General features: G+C 34.0%; 1 pseudogene; it reads left to right on the top strand.

Annotated features, from left to right (window-relative positions):
• The first annotated feature begins 5,752 nt into the window (after positions 1–5,752).
• Positions 5,753–6,399, top strand: LOC100948664 (annotated as a pseudogene).
• The last annotated feature ends 19,516 nt before the right edge of the window (positions 6,400–25,915 follow it).

A 25,915-nucleotide genomic window follows, 5' to 3' on the forward strand; every position in this document is an offset into this window, starting at 1 on the left:
AGCGATTCTCCTGCCTCTGCCTCCCAAGTAGCTGGGACCACAGGCGCCCGCCACAACGCCCGGCTATTTTTTTTTTTTGGTTGCAGCCATCATTGTTGTTTGGCGGGTCCAGGCTGGGGATTCGAACCCACCACCTTAGGTGTACATGGCTGGCGCCTTAGCCGGTTGAGCTATAGGCGCCGAGCCTATTTACCTTTTCTGCAGAAAATAAGCAGCTACCTTCCTACATTAAACAACATACTTAAAAATATACCAAAATACTATACTACACATAATAGCTCAATAGTGAATCTCTCCTATATATTTTAAACAAAATCATAAAAGAACAAATAAAATAAACATAGCCCCAGCACCCAAACCTTCTCTTTCCTAGTAAACAGAGAGTACCATATCCTTGAAATTTTTTGTAAGTAGAGAAACAAAACAAATCCCAGTAGAAGTCACTCTACAAAGAACAATGAGTGGAGGTTTAAGGAGTTTTGTGATAAAGAGTAGACAGGAGAAAAGAACATGGAGCACGAAAGAAATCACCCAGTAGAAAGAAAGAGCAGATAAATTACTAATTGTAGATCAGCACTTGGTAGTTCACAGCTATGGCCAGATGAATAAGATAAGAAAACTGTGTATAAACAGACACAGGCACCTGTGAAGAGTGCCGTTACTTAAGGGGAATCAAATAGGTAGAGAATTGTTGGTACTACCTGGATCAGCATAGTGAAGAGAAAGAAGGAAACAAGAGTGGAAAACAAAAGATCCTAAGAAGTAAAAGAAAAATTTGACAGGTCATTCCTTTTTTTTAAAAAAAAAAAAACATGAAAGGTTATATTACACCTAAGTATCATATTAACTCTTTACCCTGAAAAGAGAGAACAAAGCATTTTCCAAGAGCCTGAAAATTTATGTAAGAATGGATCATACAGTACCATTCATCTATTAGTGAGAAACAAAGACATCAAATATAATTAAATAGGGAAAATATATAGATGACTTCAGCTAATTATAGTCCAGAAGCACTAGAAATGAATAAAATAAGAAAACACTTTTGCTCTTTTAACTAGAAATTAGAAAGGAAAGGCTGTCCCTTAAATAATGCTTAGCCAACAAGTGAACTCCAAATGTATATCCAGAAATAACAAATATCTAGCAATATTCAGAAAATATTTAAAATCTCATTAGATATAGTTGGTCTCCATTTAACTTGTTTTCCCTCTTCCTTGTGAACAAGTAAGATTTTATAGCTCTATCTGGTTATAACCCTAATTCTGATTTAAATCATTTGGAGAGCAGTGCTAGTCCTCTTTTTGTTGTTCAAAAGAAGTGCATCGTTGGCCACAACTCAAAATAATGGAGTAGACTTCCAGACTTCCAGATGCTGATGTGCAGAGATCTCTAAGAGATATTTTCATCATTTATATCATATAATCCTATGTAAGTTTTAAATAATCTATTTGTATAACCAGAGAGACATATATATTAGAACATATACCTGTTTTGTAATAAAGGGAGACTTGTGTAAGGCAGGCAAGAAAGAGGAAATGGAATATGAACCCTGGTGAAGTAAAACAACAGGACAGCCACAACCTCACAATCAACATGCCACTGTCCCTGGAAGGGGGAAATGGGCCCTTGTGCCATGAACTTTATGATACCATAGAAATGGGTCAGAGGTCACCTGAAAACTAGTGGCACTGTGGAAATGGATGAGGGTCAACTGGAAACTGTATATTTCTATACTATGTATGTCAGGAGTAAGTACAGTGATTGGTACAATATAGAATCCTTACTCCATTGTACTGGAAGCTTTCCAGTTCTCTTTCTTTTATCAGTAAGAAAATCTTTCACTTTCACTTACTTGTGGTCTGTGAATTCATTCTTCAATTCCCAAGACCAAAGACCCAGAAGGAAAATTCTGGTATTAGTAAAGAATAATAAAAATTTATGATTAGTTTTGGAGAATGAATGGGACAGAGGAGACATTTTTGTCTGGGTGGAAAGCCCAGTAGGTGCTCTGTATGATATGAAGAAAAAATTTCTCATAAAGAATAACCATCCTTACAAAATTAATAGTTTTGTAGGAAAACATATCTTACTAAAACTCATTTCAAAAGAGTTAGAATATCTAAACAGACAATATAGAACGAGTTATTTAAAAAAAAATTTTGGAAAGAAAACCTTCCCGGAGTTCTTGGTATTCTTACACAAACCTGGCCTTCTGAGTAATATAAATTGATAACTTTATAAAGCAGACAATGTATTCCCTTACCCAAAGCTATTAATTTCTGTTCCAATGTGATATGCCCATAGTTCCTTTTCTCATCTTCCAGGAGCCATCTGCTCCCATTCAAAGGGTAAGAAAACCTTTTGTTGTTGTTGTTGTTGTTGTTAAATCCTCTGGAGCTTGTTGCTTAAGGCACAGAGCTCCCCCTCCTTCCTGAAGGCATGATGTGTTTACATTCCAGAATTAAAGGTAATATCTCTATTTCCATTTCCCTCTCTTTCGCCATCTTTTTTAAAATTTTATTTTTATTAGTACTGGGAAGAATGAGCAGTTACTGACTTCTGTATATCCAGGTGTGACCATCTGGATCCCATTATGTTTCCTGGTAGAGAACTGGGCATGAGGAATCCATGCTAGGAACTTATTCTGGCTACTATTACTTCTGTGAGTAAATAAATATCTGATCTCATCCAGCCAGGTTGCTTGTTAGTTTGCAAGTAGGGTATGGCAATTCTAAGAAAAAAAAAATAAAATGAATACATGATTCTCATGCTATTTAAGATGTCCTAGAATTTAACACTGATAGAAAACATGACAAAATTGTTTTTACAAAGTAGTCATTACATTAATATTTAAACCTAGGAAAACTACACACATTTAAAAAAAAAGTCAAGATTGATCAAAATCAGTGAACTTTCTAGATTATTATTAAATAGACTATTCCAAACACCAGGAAGATAGTGAGGTTAATGATAGACCTGCATATATGATTTACTATTTAGGAATCTATTATACAATTCAACATAACCAAGAAGAAAAAAAGGCCAAGATTATAAGTGACTATAATGCTTAAATGAAATTTTATACTTTTTATTTTTGATAGCAAATAAAACTGTGTAGTGGGGATATGCACATTCTTCTACATCATACCAAATCATCTCTATGTCAACCCCAAAGTGACATCATGTAAAAGGAATACTCACATTAACCTGAAGAGAAAGATAGTTTTGTCTACTAATACCACTATGAAAAACAAAGCAAAACAAAACATTTATTTGGAACTCAGCAAAATATGAAATTGATTTAGAGGTACAAAAATTGAAATATAGCATGATCTCACCTAATGGGCAGAATGAGTGGGTGGATACCATGCCCCCTGAGTAAGGCGCTCTTTTACAACTGGAACTTTGCCTCGGAAGTGAGAAAAATGTAATCTAAAAATTTGTACCCTCATATTAATTTGAAATAAAAAAATAAATGTATAAAAAAGAAAAAAAATACAGCATTGTCCATAAAGTTCATGTATGAACTGTGTATGTTGAAAATTACCACATTATTCGGATGATAGGACCATATGCCTGGAATATAACATCAGGTCTAGTGAAAAAAATATCCAAACTGTAAATACTTTATGAAAGTTGAAAAGGGACAAATAAAGGAGCTTCAAGGAGGATGGGAAGAAAGCCTGGCCTGCTAAATGAGGAAATCTGGAGGGCCCATAGAAACACTATGGGAAGACTGTGATTAGCATTCAGCAATTCTCACCACAAAAGAAAAAGAATGAGGGAATGAGGTTACCTAAGTTAGTCAATGACCAGTAGAAAAGGGCAATACTCGATTATCAATAGAAAAGAACATTGATGCCTGGAAGCACAGAGACCAATGAAAAAGGTACAGTTTTAAACCAAGAGAAAGAGGGTATTTATGCCTCTACATGCCTTTACTACTCTGTCTTTCTCTCTTCTCATTCATGAGAGAAACCAACTTCCAGCTGTGTTTGGATACTGCTCTAAGCTTACTCTTTGTTCTTAAATACAGTTTCTCTTTGTTTTAATAAAGCCTATGTGCTTTCTATTCACTCTGCCTGTGCTGCTCTAGTTTTACTTTTTGTTTTCCAATCGTCTGTGAGTCAGTTGAATTTTCTAGTTCTGCTGAGTAATGGAACCAGGTCAACTGGGGTATGGGAACTGGGAACCCGAGTTCCCCTAAACAGTATCTGTATAAAAAGTATAATTCACAAATTTTATACATACAAAAATAAATAATGAAAGAAGAGGCTCATTTACAATAGCAGTAATAGAAAAAATACTTAGGGCTAACTCCAGGAATGGTGAAATATTTATACAAAAATAACTTTAAAGTATTTGTAGAGGATGTAAGTGTATCTCAGTCAAATGCAATAATGTACTTTTCTTTGGGAAGACAGGGTACAAAGATATAGTTTCTTTTTAAAATAATCTGAAAAATTAGGGCAATCCCTAGAAAAAGTGACTATAGGTTATGGCTTCATCATGTCAATACTCAGGTAGTAATAAAACTAACAAATATGTCCAGGAGAATTATGATAAAGAGAGCAACCAGGAAAAACTCATGTTACTAGATATTAAAATAATTTACAAATAATATTCTGGTAACCGTTAATGAATAAAATAAAGGAATAAGCAATGAAATGCAAAAAAGTTAATAAAGTTAAAATACAAAGTAAAATTTAAAATATATATGACAAACTAATTTGTGGGGAATTTGAATTATTGAGTCAATTGCACTGAGACTTGAGAATCATATTGCAAAAGTAAAGTTCAGTCCATTCTTCAGTTGTTGCAAATCAATAAATTTTAAATTGAACCAGTATTTAAATGTAACATATAAAAAAATCTTAGAAATTCCTTAGATATTATGGATGTTCAACTCATGAATCAAAAATATAGATACTTTCTAAAAATAAAGAATATCTATAAATCCATGTAAAAAGGACTAAACATACAATAGAAAAATAGAGAAAAGATAGTTTATAAAAAGGATATAAAGACAAATAAGACAAAATTTCACTAATATATAATTTTTCAGTTACCAGCTGGCCAAAGACAAAGGACTAATCATTTCAACTGGAAAATGTTTGAAGAAATTAAAACTATCATTTTGTACTTGTGGGTATGCAAATTGATATAGTAAGTATGAAAGACAATTGAGAATATCCACTAACATTATAAATCTAGATATTCTTTGGTTAGAAATTTTATTTCCAATATATCCTACAGTTTAACTAATATGTATGGGAAATGATATAGGTATATAATTAATCTAATGTTAATAATTTCAAAAGATTGTGAATGATATATCATTTATTCAAAAGTGACTGGGTGTATTGTGATACATGCCTATGTTGCCAATTTAGCCATGAAAAAATGTCTATGTGGAAATTCCCTATCAATATATAATATCTTCGAAGATGAATTTTAAGTGAAATATAGGTGAATAATATGAAGAAGAATGATATATTTCTGTATGAAAAGAAGAAAAATATATACACATGAAACTTATGTGTATTTGTATACAAAATGTATAAAATATATCTGGAAGTATATACAAAACCTAATATTATTTATTTGAAGAGATGATCTGGTAATTGAGAACAAGATTTCATATTATCATGTTTTTAAACTTTGACTATTAAGCCATATAAGTATTATCTATTTAAATTCAAAAGAAACATATAAATCAAAGAAGATTGAAAGTTATAAATGGTGGGAGAAGATGGCCACCCCAGCAGTGTCCGGGATCTCCTGGCAGGTGTGATGCTCAGTACCTCTGTGGCCAGGCCATGTGCAAAGCATGTGAGGACACCTGTTCAGATATATGGTGCTGAACATCACTATGCCACTGTGCTTTATTCTGCTACATCAAAACAGAATAAGCTAGAACAAGTAGAAAAGGAGTTGTTGAGAGTATCACAACTCCTGAAGGAACCTACAATGGCTGCTTCTATTTGATCCCTAAGTGAAACGTTTCATTAAAGTGAAAATCCTAAATGACATTATGGCAAAAGAGCAGTTTTCTTTCCTCACGTCCAACCTGATGAAATTGCTTGCTGAAATGGTCACTTAAGAGATACCCAAGGAGTGATTTCTGCCTTTTCCACCATGAGGAGTGTCCACCGTGGTGGGGTGTCTTATACAGTGACCACTCCATCTCCTCTAGAAGAAACTACTCTCACTAAATTAAAAGCAGTCCTGAAAAGCTCCCTAAGCCAAGGCCAGATACTGAAATTGGAGGTTAAGACTGATCCAGCAATCATGAGTGGAGTGATTATTCATATTGGAGTGAAATATGAGGACATGTCTGCAAAAACCAAAATTCAGAACCTGAGCAGGGCTATGCCAGAGGTGATCTCCAAGTGTTGATTTTCTATCATTGGTGAAAAGTTTTTAAGCATGAAGCGACAATAAAATGCTTTCAGAACAGAAAAAAAGTCATAAATTGAACAGATTTCACTCTTGAATAGCAATGCCTTAAAAATGAAAATTAATTATTAAAGTTTATAGCACACAAACAACAAACCTGATTGAATGACAGCCATTCTACTAAAAGACTAATGAATCATGTAATGATCAAATGTGTAATCAGAGTTTTACCAAAAAAAAAAAGGACATATAATCATCACACATCAAAACAAATGGTATGCTATTAGATTATATTAAAATTAAGATCATAAATATTTTAATGAAGTAGAAAGTAGTTGTTTCTATATAGAAAGTAGCAATTCTTTGTAAGTCAAGAATTTAAAACTATAACCAAATGGAACATAAGGAAAAGCCCGAAATCAGAGGCCTGTATTAATCAGTTGCATAACTTAAATTAACTAGCTCTCTACTAGCTCTCTCCCTAGCTCCTCCTACATTGAGGTAACCTCTAGTAAATGCAATCAATAGCAGTAAAATATGAAACATGGTAAATGAGGTAATGAGAGAAAGAGATATAGAGATAAGTATAAAATATTTAAAAATATACTTATACAGCATTATACATGAATAAAATCATGTAGCGTCTTATCTGACTGACTTATTTCTTTGTTTTCAGGACCCAAAACATATGAGTGAAATAAATAAGCACAAGAAAAAGAAAAAAGATTAGTAAAAACTATCTCTGGAATAAAAAGTTGACTGGAGAACATATAATGACAATTTCATTTATACAGAATTGTTACAACTTCCGAATTACTCACGTAGCAAGATAATGAAAAAATAAGCCACAAAGTGTAGAAGATAGTAATACTTTATATTATGTACTACTGACCTAAGTGTCTTAATAACCAGTTAACCTTCTCAATAATCATTTTATATAATTCTCATTATCATTCCAGAATGATGAAGCAAGGCCTGAAAAAAAACATGTGCAAGATTAGTTAGTACACAATCAAACCAGGTTCTAACATACTCTGTGCCACTATAGATCTGAGATTCTTAACCACTATACCACCCTCTCTGTCTAGAAAGCCTCAAAACATTTCAGAACTAATTTTTCAGTGACACAAAAATAAAGTACTATACTAAAGTAATAGAAAAGTAATTATTTAGTAAGTAAAAGATTTTCATTCTTTCACAATAATTGAACAATGAAAAATGTTACTGATAATGATTGATAACATTGATAACACTGATAACATACTCTTGAAAACCTAAATATAACTAATAATAATACAATATTGAATTTGAGAGAAAAAAATGAAAAATACAAGTCAAATCTATCAAGTGTAGAACATAAATGTCTTAACACAATAGTTAAGTAAATGAGGCAAAAGCTATATTAATTAGTCTGATGTAATCACATCAAATTGTATTAAAAATCAACACATTGTACCCCACATATGCATAATGTATTCATGATCTATGTGTATATGACTTAACACACAAAAAAGAAAAAAGTTCTTCAAAATATAAACTATAAACTAAAATTTGAAAATTATAAAAACATTCTCTTTTCCTTGATGGAAATTTTAAATTACTATATATATGTCATTTCCTCAAAATTTATTAACACATTAAATATAGTGATAATAGATGTTTTTAGTAAATATAATCTTAAATAGAAAAAAAATGGCAGTACAAAAGGTAATTTTGAAAAAAGAAAGAGATTAAATAAGGTTAAATATCTTTGCAAACATTAAAACATATTATAAAAGAATGTGAATAATACAAAACTAGAAAATCAGGTCAGTGAAAAAATATAGCCTAGTTGTAGAATCAGAGTGCAATGGAGCCCACTAGTAAATGGTCATAATAGCACTTATGTTTATCTCATCTCAACTTTGATTCTTGTGATCTCATGTTGGTAGCCTCAAAAAGTCCATGGTGGCAAAAATTTACACCATGATAATTGACAGCTGCTTTTAAAAAATCTGTCCCTACATCACTAAATAGAACTAACAATATGCAGTTATCCCATGATAAAACTGGTGTAATCCATCAGTTGGGGAAGAGACTTTAAAAATGCTATCTCTCTGATGGTGGCAATTGTCTATAATAAACTGTACTCTTCATGATACAATATGTTAACATTTTTATAGCAAAATGTCTGAAAGGAAATACAGAGTCATTCATTGGTTAACAACAGAGATACATATGAGAAATACATCATTAGGTAATTTAATTGTGCCAAAATCATCCTGCATTTGCACAAACCTACATGGATAGCCTAATGCACAACTAGGTTGCAAAAAATTATATGTTACTATACTGAATATTGTAGGCAACTATAGTACATTGGCAAGTGTCTGTGTATCTAAGCATAGAACTGTAAAAGTATTATTTTTATTATAATCTTATTATAATATGGATATGTGGTTCACTGTTGACTGAAACATTGTTATATGGTTCTTGACAGTGCATTCTGGTAGTATATTTATAAGTAGATGTTAATCTTATTTTTATATTGTTTTTCATTTAAAACATTTTACTATTCCCAAAGGAAATGCAACAGAAACAAAGAAAAAAAAAGAAATGGAACTTAATTGAACTAAAATCTTCTGTACAGGAAAAGGAATGATCAAGAGAATAAATATACAACCTACAGAATAGGAGAATATTTTTACAAACTACACTTCTGATGAAGGATTAATGTCCATAATCTAAGGAACTCAACAGCTTTGTAAGCAAAACAACACAACTCCATTGAAGTGGGCAAATGATATCAATAGCTTTTTTTTTTTTTTAAGATATACGAATGGCAAAAAAAGTACGTAAATATTTTAAACTTTACTAATCATCAGAGCAATGTGAACTAAAACCACAATGAGATACCATCCTACAATTACAATGGCCATTAATAATAAGTTTCAAAAATAGATATTAACATAGTTTTAGTGGAAAGGGAACATTTGTACATTGTTGGTGGGAATGTAAATTTCTACAACCTCTATGGAGAAAAGCATGGAGAATCTTCAAAGAACTAAAATACATCTATCATTTGATTCTGCCATCCAACTATTGGATGGCTACTCAAAGAAAAGGAAATTAATAAATCAAAAAGAGACCTGCACTTGTATGTTTATTGCAGCATAGTTTGCAATTACAATAAGATGGCATCAACATAAGTGCCCATCATATAATCAGTGATAAAGAAATGTAGATATATCAGAGCTGTTGTCGGACAAGTCTGACATTTAAGTGCATGAATTGCCACCTTGTTCAGATAGCACTGTACAAACAACTCAGGAAATTTCATGACCTTGGTACATCAGGGCCTCACAGCTCTGTTCACTTCAATGTGTAGCCACGTTTTGATGAATGGCATTCATTACTATTGTTGCTGAAAGGTTTAAGTGATGGTGCCCAGAGATAAGGCTGCAGAGATGTTCAGGTTAGGTTTATTGAAAGGGGAGAGTGATCCTCCTGGGCAGTGCAAAGATAGAGTCTGCCCCTGGTGTGGAGGCAGATACAGACACCTTTTATATGGGGCCCTTGGGGGGTAGATACATTCCACAGATTACCTGCCGAATGGGGGTATTTTGGTAGGAACTTCTAGGGGGTAAGGCTAGCCAGATCCTTTGTGTCTTTGTCTTAGGAGGAGAGGAGGAGAAAGAGGAGAAGGGAAAAGGGTTTATGTGTGGCTATTAGCCTCCCATACCATCACTTGTGGGTTTTGTGTGTTATGTGATAACAGCTCTGATGTTGATTCCAGGAAAAGAGTTATAAAATTGCTTTGAAGGCTGGGCCAGACACTGGCATCAGAGCATAGCTTCCCAAGGGGAGTACTTTGAAGGTCACCATAGTGATATTCAGCAATGAGGGATGTTGCAATTTTTCTAGGATTAGTTTTCAAACTTAATTGTCAGGTCTTGTATACACACACACCCCCCCCCCCCCCCCCCCGTATTTTGCCATGTATAATAAACACTTTGTACTCACATATTTGAGGGAAAAATAAGAGTGCACATTATACATGGGTAGTACTAATCCCACATCCATGTAAATGCTTTTTAATTCTTTCATTTATGCTTATGTGGTAAAAGTATAACTTTAGAAAGTATATTACCCAGCAAAATGGCAACTGGTTTTATTAAATTTATGATGAGCTTACAACAGAAGCATTTTCAATCAAAGACGAGTGACAGATTTCTCTTCACACTCTTTAGGCAGGAGCTAGCAGTCTAGCTGATATTTGTACAAAAATTATTGGAAAATTCCATAGAAAATGTTGAAATGGTCATCTTACACTGCAAGCATTTAGCTAAAAGTTATTAAATGCATTGAAGAGAGTGGCAACAGAACTGCCAAAAGACACTTTGCATTCCTCCCCAGAGAGTGTCATCAAGTTGTAGAGTCAGCAGGAAGAAAAGCTTCTTCTGATGCCCAGAGGGAAGAAGGCAGTGGGAGGGAAACCTCCAAAGTGGCCAGAGGTGGAGTGGGAGGTGAATTCCTGTGTTTAAAGGCAGCGTCAAACTGGGATCTCTGCTTTGACCAATATGATAATGAAGATAGTAAGAGGATTACATAAGAAAAAAAAATGGTGCTTTAACCTTATGAAGAAAGAAGATTTGAGCATGAGGATGTGAACAGAACTTGTAGTAGCCCACGCAAATCAAGTTTTGGAATTTCACTCTTATGTTATCAATCTTCAAAAGCCTTATAACTTTGAGCTATCCCAAATTGCTGAGATAAATAAAGACCCACTCACATTTGACATGTCACCCAACAAAACTGTGGATGTCAAAATAGCAAATACTGAGGCTGTTAAAACTAGTAGGCATGAGAAAACACAGTTCACTGTTCTATGGGACAAAGCCAGCACCTGTTATCATCCTTACAAGATAAATGTGTCCAAAAGAAAAGAGTCCAAGTGGAGTTATTGTCCATGTGCATGAAGAAAGCATGCAAATCTGTCTGGTCACAAAGGCCTGGAGGGTTCCTTTATAAAAACCAGATTTGCTTGTTTTTGATCATTTCAAAGCTCATGATATACAAAGTGCAAAAGCAATCACAAATGTCTTGAAACCCAACTTGTGATACCTGGTGGGCTAGCTAGCCAAGTGTATCCTCTCAATGTGTTGGTAAACAAGCCTTGTAAGGCCTTAAGGAAGAAAGAGTTGGATGTCATGGATGTAGTCAGCTGGCAATGATTTAACACTAAGGCAGAATCAAGAAAGAATCCATTGCCCAGGTTTGTGATTGGATTCTAAGATAGAGAAAGGAGGACAAGAAGGAAGTGGTTGCGAAATCATTCAATCAAGACAGCATCAGCAATGCTATGGATGAAACTGAGGACAAAGAAACTTAAAGGGGTGAGGAAAAGTGACTTCAAAAAGGTACAAGTAATGTAGAAATTGAAGAAGATGATACTTTTGATATTGACAGTGACCAAGAGTCTCTGTCAGTCCTTTTGATACATAAATGTGGTAGATATGTTACCTGTACATAAAATTTCTTGTAGCTTGTACCAGTTTTTGTGTTATGCAGTTATTTGTCACATAGAATTTCTTTCAGCATAATATCTTTAAAAAGAAGTACTAAAATTTCTTCATAAAACAAAAATATGTACCTAAATATAAATAAAATTTTTGAATTAAAAAGTTAAAACAAAAGATTTTTTCCTGAAAGTTAAACATGAGTGTGCATTATGCACAGTAAAATACAGTGTTTATAAATTACCCAGTCTGTGGCGTTTTGTTATACCAATAGGACCAGATTAAGGCAAGGTAGTTTATGATTCCTCTTCTGTTAGAAAACACTTTTGAGTCACTTGTCCAGTCAGCTGTATGACAAGAGAACACGGCCCAGTTGTCCAGTCTATCACTGTCTTTCCAGATAAAAAATGAGCAAACAACATAAAGCAGAACTCTCACTACAGAGGCCCAGCTGAGAACAATTAAATAGTTGAGCCCAGCCTAAATTGCAGAACCCAGGAATTATCATTTAAATAAATATCATTGTTTCAAAGTATTTATTTGTATTTAATAATCTACAGTATGTTAAAATAAATAAAGAGTTATAACTTTTTTGTGTCTCCAGTATTAAAGACTTAACATTCTAAGACCAGGAGGTACGGAGGAGAAAGAGCACGGGATTTGGAGTCGGGAGAACTGGATTCTAAATCATTCAAATACCACTTACTAACTGTGTAGCATTTGTAAATATCCGGTCTTTTAAAGCTTCAATTTAAAAAACATTTAAAAGTATTAAACAATCAAGAAATACTATGCTTTATAACATTGATTTTAGTGAGAACGTACAAGGTCTAATGTTCACTTATTCCTATTGAGGCACTCAAATGATGCAGGACAGGTGGCGCCCCAGCCAGCTCAGCAGGGCTGAGCTGGAGAACCTGCTGCCTCTGCCCTGGCAGTGTTGGTGCCGTGGCAGCCCGCAGAGCAGCTAGCGGGCTGGAGGGTAGACAGGGGAGCCCTAGGAGGCCCTGATAGCTGGATGGGCCAGACAGCTGCAAGTGAGATAGTCGTGCCTTAGTGTTTCCTTCCCATGCAGGAGGGGGAAACCCACCGTTTCTAGGGCTGGTCTATTTCATGACCCAGTCAATTTCATATTAGTTTCCAAGGCCCGAGAGTTCAGGCCCCCTACTGCTAATTGGACAGCTGTCTGTAAGGGAGGAAGACTCAGGCCCTAAAAGTAAACATTGAGTACTGGCAAAACAACCCCGGTGACTATATATACCCCTGGGCAAAGAGCTGGAGATAAACTTCAGAGAGGGAGCAAGAGAGCTTCTTCCCTACCTGGGTTCTCTCTGCCAGGAGCTTTGATTTTTATATTCTTTGTTTATATAACTAAATCCTGTCTTACCACTGATCTGTGGTCCTTTGATTCATTCTTCCAGTTGCCGCTGGCAAGAACCTGAAACTTCAATATCAAAAACAGAGTGGTTTTGTTTTTGTATTAGTATTAATTCATTGTCATGTCTTCTGACCTGTGGATTATAAAATAGACCTTCCTCGTTTCAAAAACAGAAAGGTCATTTTCTCATATCCTGTCTTTTATCTCTTTTGTAATTTCTCTCAGAGTGCAATAACATGCTATGTTTACTGAATTGGTAGGTTTTCTAAGATTCTGGGCAAATCACTTTTTGTTTGCTAAGATATGTAGATTCCTTTAATACATTCTCTCTGTTATGGGCTTTGCTTGTCTATGACTTAATTTTGTCTAGTATTTTTAGTCTTAAGATCACTTTCGACAAAGGGAAAAGAAGCCAATTACTGAAGAATAATGACATTTTTTACCTGAGAGTGGCTAGTAGCTTGCCATAAAGGCACAGTGCTAGAAAGTCCTCCGTTTGGTACTCACCCCCAATTCTGAAGTCTACCCTACAGATATAAAGTTTTAAATATAATTTTCCCTCTATTTGATGTATTTTTCTGATTCACCACTCTATGCAAGTGTTGATTTTTTTCTATGTATTTGGAGAATTTTCCTCTATTGTATCTTTGTTGTTCATGTATTTTTTACTGATGGCTTCTCCATGGACCAAGCCTGTCATGTATCTTTATGGTCTAGATTATTATTCCTTCTCTCGTATTGTTCCATGTTAAAGGAAATGTTACTGATTCAGATTCTCTTCTACTTATTAGCACATTTTATTTAGTTAGTTTTATTTTTCAGTATTTAGGCTCTTTTCTTCTTCTCTGTTAACTTGAAAGAAAAAAATAAATATGAGTTCTGACATAAGTTCACAGACTCAACCTAGAAAAAGTACTACAAACATTAGTGCTGAGTATCACTATATTCACCTCCAAAGTACTCCCCTTGGACATCTGGTGACAATAGTGATATTCAGAATGGAGTATGTAGCAGGTTTTCTAAGATGAGATTATGAACTGAAATTGCTCAGCTTCATACTATAAAGTGAGTATTTTGTATATTTCTAATGTCTATTAGGACTTTCATACTATAAAGTGAGTATTATGTATATTTCTAATGTTTATTTTAATGGATAAGGCATTTGAAACTCAAAAAGGTAAAGTATTTTATTAACATTTATATGGCTGGTATATCCAATAGAAATATAGTTTTGTTTTGTTTTTTATATAATTGTTCTTGTTTATCTTGCAAAAAGAGTTCTTACCACTAATTTTTAATTTGTACACAGACTTCATTCACTACTCACATTGCTTTCAGATGGACTCAAACATAAACAAATGTACTCGAAGACTTTGAGATAGCTTCTTAAATGTCCATTAATCTGCCTTCATTATATTTATATGTAAAAATTATTTCTCATATGAATAGCAAATTAATATAAAACTTTTATATCCCTTTGGAATGACTACTTTGACACACTTCCTGTTTTTTCTAAAGCTATTTAACACAAAATTTATAATTGCAATTAATACCATTCACTCTCTGTGTGATCTCACTCCCTTCCACAATCACTTAGTTATTACCAAATAAATACAAGCAATTAATTATCAACAATTAATACCAGCTGGTAATAACCTTCAAAATATGAATAATGCAGAAAATAGAAAAAAATCATTATGAGAATTTATAAAATAAAATTTTCCCTCCTTTCAGTATCTATGCAATTTTTTAACTATAAAAATATTGTTAGCTTTATTGGTTGAGACTACTGGTGTTTTCTTTTTTTCTTTATTTTTTACATTTTTTTCTTTCTTATTTATTAAATCATAGCTGTGTACAACAATGCAATTATGGGGTAAAATGTGCTGGTTTTATATACAATTTGAAATACTTTCATCAAACTGGTTAACATAGCCTTCACCGCATTTTCTTAGTTATTCAGTTAAGACATTTATATTCTACACTTAGTAGATTTAGCATGTACCCTTGTAAAATGCACGATGGGTGTGGTCCCACCAATTACCCTCCCTCCACCCTTTCCTCCCCTCTCCTCCTCTTTCCCCTTTATCTTGGGCTGTAGTAGGGTTATAGCATTCATATGGAAGTGTGGGTATTTACAAAATGGTTTCATAGTAGGGCTGAGTATATTGGATACTTTTTCTTCCATTCTTGAGATACTTTGCTAAGAAGAATATGTTCCAGCTCCATCCATGTAAACATAAAAGAGGTGAAGTCTCCATCTTTTTTAAGGCTGCAAAATATTCTGTGGTGTACATATACCACAATTTATTAATCCATTCATGGGTCGATGGGCACTTGGGCTTGTTCCATGACCTAGCAATTATGAGTTGGGCTGCAATAAACATTCTGGTACAAATATCTTTGTTATTTTTGGCCTTCTGTATATATACCTAGTAGAGGAATTGAAGGATTGAATGGCAGATCTATTTTTAGATCCCTAAGTAATCTCTAAACATCTTTCCAAAAGGAACATTATTAGTTTGCATTCCCACCAGCAGTGCAGAAGTGTTCCCTTTTCTCCACATCTATGCCAACATCTATGGTTTTGGGATTTTGTGATGTGGGCTAATCTTACTGGAGTTAGATGATACCTCAAAGTGGTTTTGATTTGCATTCTCTGATGGTTAAGGATGATGAGCATTTTTTCATGTGTCTGTAGGCTGTGTGCCTGTCTTCTTAAGAGAAGTTTTTCTTCAAGTTCCTTGCCCACACTGAGATGGGATTGCTTGTTCTTCTCTTGCTAATACATTTGAGTTATCTGTGGATTCTGGTTATTAAACCTTTGTCAGAGACATAACCTGGATATCTTCTCACATTCTGAGGGCAGTCTGCTTGCTTTGTGTACTGTGTTCTTGGCTGTGCAGAGGCTTTTTAGTTTGATCAGATCCCAGTAATGTATTTTTGGTGTTGCTTCAATTGCCCAGCAGGGGTCGTCTTCATAAAATATTCTCCCAGGCTGATTACTTCAAGTGTTTTCACTGTACTTTCTCTACAGAACATTTCATCCTAACAAAACTGAATTTACATTCTTCTCATCAGCCCATGGAACATCCTCCAAAATTGATCACATCTTAGGTCACAAGTCTAACCTCAGCAAATTTAAAAGAATAGAAATGATTCTTTGCATCTTCTCAGACCATCATGGAATAAAATTTGATCTCAGTAACAAAGGACTTTGCATACTCATACAAAAATATGGAAACTAAATAACCTTATGCTGAATGATAGCTGGGTCACAGATGAGATTAAGAAAGAAATTACCAAATTTTTGGAAAAGAACAGTAATGAAGACATGAATTACCAGAACCACTGCAATACCACAGTCAGTCCTAAGAAGGAAATTTATAGCACTGCAAGCCTTCCTCAAGAGAACAGAAAGAGAGAACGTTAACAACTTAATGGGACATCTCAAGCAATGGGAAGCTGAAGAACATCCCAATCCAAAACCTAGCAGAAGAGAAGAAATAACCAAAATTAGAGCAGAATTAAATGAAATTGAAAAAAAAAGGATTATCCAACAGATTAATAAACCAAAAAGTTTTTTTTTTTTTTTTTTAACGGTCAATAAAATAGATAAATCTTTAGCTAACCTAACCAGGAATAATTGAGTAAAATCTCTAATTTCATCAATCAGAAATGACAAAATTAGAACAGAATCTTCAGAAATTCAAAAAATCCTTAATGAATATTACAAGAAACTCTATTCTCCGAAATATGAAAATTTGAAGGAAATAGACCAATACTTGGAAGCACGCCACCTTCCTAGACTTAGCCAGAATGAAGTGGAAATGTTGAACAGACCTATATCAAGTTCTGAAATAGCATCAACTATACAAAATATCCCCCAAAAGAAAAGTCTGGGTGTTTTTTTATATAAATTTTCTTTTCCTTATAATAAGAAGGTTAAAAGATAGAGGGCTAAATAAAATGAAATGGGAAGTTTGTATAAAAAATGTACATAACAACCATTACCTGATTTCCAAATTTAAGTGTTCCTAGAAGGCAAAATACTTAGTTTTAACATATACCGTCCTAATTTCCTTCCATTTTCCTCCCCCAAAAGTAAAATGCTACATTTTAAGCACTTGGGGTATCTAAACTATAAAAGTGAATCTGTAAATCTTAGGTTAGATAGCACTATTGAATATAAACTACATTCATAATCATATTGAATTAATTCCTTTGCCTGATATAGTGCCTCAAGACATAGAATATTACATTAATTGAGATTTATGTTTTGCTAATTTTTTTTGAGACAGTGTCTCATTTCATCACCCTCAATAGAGTGCTAAGGTGTCATAGCTCACAACATGCTCAAACACTTGGTCTCAAGCCTCAGCCACCCTAGTAACTGGGACTGCAGGCACCTACCACAACACCTGGCTATTTTTTTAGAGACAGGCTCTCACTCTTGTTCAGGCTGGTCTGGAACCTGTGAGCTCCAGAAATTCACCTGCCTCGGCCTCCCAGACTGCTAGAATTACAGACATTAACTACTGCTCCTGGCCTGTTTTGCTAATTATTTTTATAAAGTCACAAAGTTGTAAATCTAGAAAATGTCCTAGAAATTTTGAGGTCCAAACCTCATACTTGAAATAAGGAAAATTATGTACAAAATGTATTAATTTCTCAAAAATTTCTCAAACAGAAACCAAGTTCCTTATTTATGCCTATGTTATTTTTAACTTAATTAATTAAAAACTTATTAAAATTAAATGCACAAGACATTAAATGTCCCCTTTAGGAGCTAGGCAACTAATTTTCAAAAATTCAAACATTATGCATTTTACCTTTTATGATTTAATATTGTTTGTAAAATATCAAGAATATATTCTTGTTATTTTATTGAAGCTATTGGATAACAACTCTGGAAAGTCAAGTTGAAATCTTTAACAGGTACAAATTATGTGAGTCTTTTATCACATTAATACTTTCAAATACTTATGTTTGAAGAATTATAGGGTGCATTGATGATAGAAATAATGTGCTTCTATTAAATTGGTCTGTTCTCATGGGCGCAGGACTATATTTAGTTTCTTCTGAGTGTAAGGCAAACTCTGAGAAGTAGCAAGGAAAATCATAGGACATACTGCTGTCCTCTTCTCTGATGAAGAATGAATATAAAAATAATGTTATACATAGTCCTTTATGTGAAGTAAATAAGAATTCAGCATATTTCATGTTAAATTAGTTATAATATCTAAATATATCTATAATATCCGTCCCTAAGCATGTCTATAATCCTAAATGATATTATTGATCCCACATTAATTAAGACTCATAAAATATTTCCTTGGACTTGGTGTATAAGGTCTGATAACTATAGGAGGCCATGGAAAGTAAGGTTGATAAAGATGAATTTAAAAAATATAATGTGATGAACTAAGAAAAATCAGTGTGATGAATACCGAGATTATATTGTATATGCAGTCTCCAACTTATAACACTTTGATTTCGGATTTTTTGAGTTGACAGTGGTGTGAAAGCAATACACATTCAGTGGAATTCATACTTGGAGTATTTATACAACAATTCTGTTGTGCACTTCTGGTAAAGTATTTTAATAAATTACATGTGATTGAACAATTAGTATAAAATAGGTTTTGGGCTACATAATTTTGTCCTAATGGAAGTGTTCTGAGCACGTCTAAGGTAAACTAGGCTAAGCAATGCTACTCAGTAGGTTAAGCACATTGGGTGTGTTTTTGACATACAATATTATCAAGTTTAGGATATTAAACTAACTAACTCCATCATAAGTTGAGGAGTGTCTGTAGTGGAAGAACTGGTATCTCATATGTGAGAAAAGAATGATAGCACTGCAGAGACTATAAACATATAAACAACAATAAGTTAATAAACTTATTGTTTATAAACTATAAACAACAATAAGTTAATGTATACTTTACAATAACTAAAAGAGTGGAAACTAGAATGTTAATACAAAGAAATATTATACTCCTGAGGAGATCAATATCCCAATTACTTGGACTTCATTAATTCACATTATATGACTATATCAAAACATCATATGCACCCTGTAAAGATATATAAACATTATGTGCCCACAATATAACTACAAATAAATATATATGCCCACATTAAAAATCCTTGCTTAAAAATAAATATATAAATAAATAAAGTGCTTTGGTCCTCAAAAAGCAAAAGAGTAGAGAAGAATGCACACTTGAAAAACTGAAAATGCTTGACTACATCTTGAAAATTAAATGCAGCTTCAGTAATTAGTATAGAAAATTAAAAGCAATTGCTTGATGCTGAATTGTTCATTTTGCTCTCTTAAGTTTGTATAAGTGCTTAATTGTCTTATTAAAATTAAAATTATTTTCATATGATATATTGAATTATAATTAGTATAAATGAAGTATAAATAGATCTGTTTATTCAATGCAATTGTCATAGAAACAAAGAAAAAGAATGGCATGATTAATGCACCCTTTGCCTGTGAATAATATGCACAGGATATATTTTAATTTTTTTTAATGTATTTCAGTAGTATCAGAAAAAGAATCAATAGGAAACTAAGAATAGACTATTTTCTTCAGCTTTTTACTGGGGATTTGACCTCGCACTTATTAAATGAAAAAATCAATTTCTTCCATGCCAGCAAGAAGCACAGATGTCTTCTAGTATTGATCTTTAGCAATTATAATTTTTAAACAGTGAACAGATACATCTCAAATATTTGTATGGAAACCAAATGGGGGGAAAGGTAGGAGGTTTTTCTCCACATAACTGCCAAAACTCAGCTGTGTTTGCATCTTAGGCCAATAAGCCTATATTTCCTCTTCCTTAAGATTTATTTGAAGTTTTAAATGAGGGCATTACCATTATTTTTATACCTACTCAGTGTTGATCATAACCAAATTATTTTTATAACCTTATTTGCTGACATAGCTTGGAGATATTGTGACTTCACTCCCAGACAACTGCAATAAAACTATTGTGACAATAAAGCAAGTCTCAAACAATTTTGTCTTTGTTTTCCGGTGAACATGAAGGTTATGTTTACACTGTAACATAGACTATTAAGTGTGCAATACCCTTATGTCTAAAACATGTACATATCTTATTTAACAAACATTTTATTGTGAAATATGCTAATGGTCATCTGAGCCTGGAGCAGGTCAGAATCTTTTTGCTAGTGGAGGGTCTTACCCTGATGTTGATGGCTACTGATTGATAGGGTGGTGGTTGTTGAAAGCTGAGGTTGTTATGGAAATTTCTGAAAATAAGAAAACAATGGAGTTTGCCCAAGTAAATGAATCTTGCTTTCACAAATAATTTCTCTGTACCGTGTGATGCTGCTTGATAGCATTTTACCCCTGGTAGAACTTTCAGGATTAGAGTCAATCCTCTCAAATCCTGACACTGCTTTATCAACTACTTCTACATACCGTTTGTTACCTTTTCAACAAAGTTCACACCATTTTTCCCAGAAATAGATTCCACCTTAGGAAATGATTTTCTTTGCTCATCCACGTGAAGGAACTCCCCATCTTTTCAAGTTTTTCATGAGATTACAAGAATTCAGTCGCCTACTCAGGCTTGACTTCTAATTCTATTTCTCTGGCTAATTCCATCATATCTGCAGATACTTCCTCCACTGTAGACTTGAACTCCTCTAAGTCATTCCATGAAGGTCAAGTTCAACTTTTTTCAAGTCTGTTAATGTTGACATGAACATGACTCTCATGAACCACAAATGTTCTTAATGTCATCTAGAATAGTGATAGTGAGTACTTTTCAAAAGTTTTTCATTTTACTTTCTCAGATCCATCAGAAGAATCACTATCTATGGCAGCAGTAGCCTTACAAAATGTCTTTCTTAAACCAATGACATCCATGGATTGCAGAATGGATGTTATGACAGCAGGCACAGAAACATTAATCTCATACAACTCCATCAGAGATCGTGGGTGACCAGGTGCATTGTCAATGAGCAGTAAAGTTTTGGAAAGAATTCTTTTTTTAATTTATTTTTTCTGAGAAATGAGCTTAAAATACATAGTAAACCACTCTGTAAACAGATGTGTTGTCAAGTCTTTGTTTTTACTTTACACAAGCAGAGTAGATTTAGTGTAATTCTTAAGGCTCCTGAGATGTTTTGAATGCTAAATGAGCATTTCCTTCAATTTAATGTTTCAGTTGCATTACTCCCTAATAAGATACTTTCCTTTGAAGCTTTGAAGCTTGTCCTTTGAAGCTTTGCAGCCAGGCATTGATGTCTTTTCTCTAAATACGAAAGTCCTAGATTCTAGGACCTAGATGATATCTTCCAAGAAAAGTCCATTTTATCTACCTTGAAACTCTATCACTTAGCGTAGCTACCATTTTCTATCACATTAGCTAGGTTTTCTGGGTAATTTGCTTCAGCTTCTTCATTGGCACTCACTGTTTCACCTTGCACTTCTATGTTATGAAGATGTTTTCTTTCCTTAACCCTCATAAACTAACCTCTGCTAGCTTCCAACTTTTCTTCTACAACTCCGTCACCTCTCTCACCCTCCATAGGACTGAAGAGAGTTAGGGCCCTTCCCTAGATTAGGATTTGATTTAAAGGAATGTTGTGGCTAGTTTGATCTTTTATCCAGATGACTTAATTTTTTTTTTTGAGACAGCACCTCACTTTTTGCTCTTTGTAGAGTGCTGTGGCTTCATTGCTCACAGCAACCTCAAACTTCTGAAGGCCAATTCATTCAGCTTGGCCTTCCAGAGTGCTGGGACTTAAACTTTCTTTACATTAGCAATGAAACTGTTTTGCTTTCTTATCAGCCAGTTTTCACTGGAGTAGCATTTTTTTATTTTCTTCAAGAACATTTCCTTTTTATTTACAACATGTATATTGTTAGGTACAAGAAGTCTAGCTTTTGTCCTACCTCAGCTTTCGACATGCCTTCCTTGTAACCTACAGTAATTTCTAACTTTTGCTTGAAAGTGAGAGATATGTAACTCTTCCTTTTACTTGGACATTTAGAAGACCTTGGAGGGTTATGAACTGACCTAATTTCAATAATGTTGTGTCGTAGAGAAAAGGAAGGCCCAAGGAGAGGGAGTCTGGTGGGTAGAGCAATCAGAACCCAAACATGTACAAGTTAAGTTTGGTGTCTTACATAGGCTCCGTTCACATGGATCAGTATAATAATAATTAGAAAGTGTGAAATATTGTAAGAATTATCAAAACATGATATAGAACCATAAGTGAGCACATGACATTAGAAAAATGGCATGCATAGACTTGCCTATCCAGGGCTGCCACAAACCTTCAGATTGCAAAAACCTTACCATCTGTGAAGCACAACGAAGCAAATGCAATGTGTGTGTTAACACCCATCACAGCAGCTAGTCATGTTCTGATGTGGGAATGAATAACTGAGTGAAGGAAAAAATATTCTGTAGTCTTATTAATGCAGGGTAAAGGTAAGCAGCAGAGAGCAAGGTACTAATCTCTGCACACACATTTCGACTGTAAGACTTGGTTTGAAGTATCCAAGTATAAGGTTCTTGCCCACATGAGTGTAGCAGAATTCTCCTTCTTCTGAAAACTTTATAATATTATTGTTCTTCTGTTCCTGTATTCATTTTATTTTTTAACATTTACAGTAAAAGATATATTTGTCTATTTGCCTATTGATCTTAAACCATTGAGTCAGTAGAATGTTATTCTTGGTGTATTATTCTTCGTGTGTCATATATCATTCTTCTTTCTTTATCATATATGGAAATATTTTTTAAAAGGGCCTGAGCCATCAAAAAGACAAAATCACTAATAGAATTAGGTTTCTACATCTCTTGTTTAGACAACAAAAAAAAGTCGTCGTTTCCCCACTTTTTCCACTTCTTCTTTGACTTTTTTGCTTCTAGTCTTCCTTGCCTTCATAAATGCATTCAAATCTTGATGTATATTTAAAGTATATGAGGCCCTTTTCATCTTTATTAACACCACTAATAGTTACAAGTAAAAATGACTTGTTAAAAGTTCGTGAATTTTTGAATTCTTGGAATTCTTAGAATCCCGACTAGCTACCCACACTGTTATTCTGCTCTTCCTGGACCTTAGGTGATCCAGATGTCAAAAAGTGTTGCCAATGGCCTTTTAACTTGCTTGGATGAGCACCTTCTGTCTTTTAAGAACTAGTAGTCAGTAGCATCAGCGATGTATAAGTTCACCCTTCAGCAAGTGACTGTCCATAAATCAACATTAAAACAACAGTATTTCAAAATATCCTATTTTCCTCTTCCCTACTTCTTTCATTCCTCGGTGAATAGGAATTCTTCTCACTTCCTCATTCTATCGGAAACTTTCATTTAGAAACTTAATTTCTAACCCTAATATAGAATGGACAACTTCTTATGCTTTTCTGTGAAGGAATGGAGTGTGTTTTTAGACAAATTAATTCTTGTGCATATCTCTAGGGAGCTTAGTAATGTATTTAATGAGTCCAAATATGTATAGAAACAAAAGCCAGAATTGGTCTCTTATGTTATTTTTTTCTGCCTCTTGAGAGTTCAGTACAAATAGACTCCTGTTCGCTGCCCTTACAATAAGAGCAAAAGTGGTTGTTTTTGCTTTCTGTAAAATTATCACAATTTTTTGTTGTTTGCATAACATTTATTTTACCAATGCTCTACATAATATTTCAGCAAACTATTTTATATGTATGGAGAGTCAATAAATACCAAGTCTTCAGGCAAGCTTCTTCTCAATACATCTCTGCTTCTCTCGTGATGAAATATCCAGGGGAAAGAGGCAGATAATAGAGCTGAAAGGTGCTTAAGGCAACAAAACAGTATTATGAAAAGGAAATGTGGAAAAAGGAGATGTTTGGCTTCATAACTAGAGTCTTTTGTTTTTCTTTTTTCCTCTGTGTATGGTGGTCACATGAAAATATTTTGATAGTCCTATATTGAAAGTTTTAGAGAAGAATTAATATCACATCTCCGGAGAATTCAAAACTAATTAAGAGGGAAATGTATAATTTAGCCATACTTTAATTACTTACAAAAGATTGACGAATGTGATATTAGATTTGTGACCAGTATAGCTCACTAATTATCCCAGAATAAAATAGATTTACCTACCCAGTAACAAACTGTCTGGAGAATTCCAGTCCTTCTCCTACTTTCCTTGAGAAGCAAAACCTGTTCCCCCAAACTTACCATGTACATTATACCCTTTGTGAAGACATGCAAGTCAAATAGTAATAATAATTACAATAATAATGATACTTATTGATAGCAATGGTGATGATGATGTCAATAATGATAGAAATTAAGAGAAGGGGAGAAAAAGGGATTGATCTTTTCTCTAAATGCTCCATTTACACACACACACACATCCACATAAATGTTACTTTCCCTCATTTAGGGAGAAGTTGGAACAGGGATAAAAAGAGGTCAGGAGGGTTATTCTAGGGGAAATCTTGCATCTGCAAATGTGAGGTCAGGGAAAAAAGAGTTCTGCACCTCACATTCTGGATTAGCTTATTTATAATTATGTCAAATGACAGTTGGATATTAAACTGAAGTGAACAGCTCAGGAAAATTTTTCATAGCTATTTTCAGGGGATTTGGTATTAAAATAGAAGGAATAGATCTGTCCTCAAAAATATCAAGATTGGGGTGGCGCCTGTGGCTCAGTGAGTGGGGAGGGCACTGACCTCATATACCAAGGGTGGTGGGTTCAAACCCAGCCCCTGGCCAAACTGCAACAAAAAAATAGCTGGGTGTTGTGGCAGGGGCCTGTCGTCCCAGCTACTAGGGAGGCTGGAGCAAGAGAATCTCCTAAACCCAAGAGCTGGAGGTTGCTGTGAGCTCAAGAGAATCTCCTAAGCCCAAGAGCTGGAGGTTGCTGTGAGCTGTGACACCACAGCACTCTACCAAAGATGGCAAAGTGAAACTCTGTCTCTAAAAAAAAAGAAATCAAGATTGGATCAAATTAAAAGATCTGAAGTTAAGATTTCATCATCATTCCATAAAAGGACAGACAAGGAAAGATAGAAAAATTTTCTCAAATTTATTTAAAAGTTGACTTTATTACCTGGTTTGTAGCAAATAACTTACTGTATGCTAATTACTATTTAGTGCCACCCAACATTTATCAACCAATTTCTATATGCTAAACAGTCTTCTAAGTACTTTACATGTATTATCTTATTCAGTATCGGCAATAATTCTGAGATACTGTGCTATTACTAGTATCCATTGCACAGTGGGAATTAAATCAGACCAAAGTAATAAATTACCCAGAGCTACCTATTTGGTATGTGGTACATCTAGGTTCAGGGGACTCAGGCATTTGATTTCATCAATCTGTATAGATAGCAAAATTAGAATTACATTAGAATTACATGGGAGTGAGATGATCTTAAGTAGTCTGAATTCTTTCTAGTTTTTAACCTTTAACATTTTTTGTACCAGTTTATTGTCTAATGTCAGTATAAATCTATCAAGATTGAATATTTGTACTAACTGCAATGGCATTCTCTCCCTAGACCAAAGCTGAGATACAATGATTTTTAACTGAATTTCTTAGCTTCTTTGAAAATTATTCCTCTTTTATAAACATAGTATTACTTAG

Source organism: Otolemur garnettii, unplaced genomic scaffold, assembly GCF_000181295.1.
Source record: "Otolemur garnettii isolate 467f Iridium unplaced genomic scaffold, OtoGar3 scaffold00002, whole genome shotgun sequence".
NCBI lineage: Eukaryota > Metazoa > Chordata > Mammalia > Primates > Galagidae > Otolemur > Otolemur garnettii.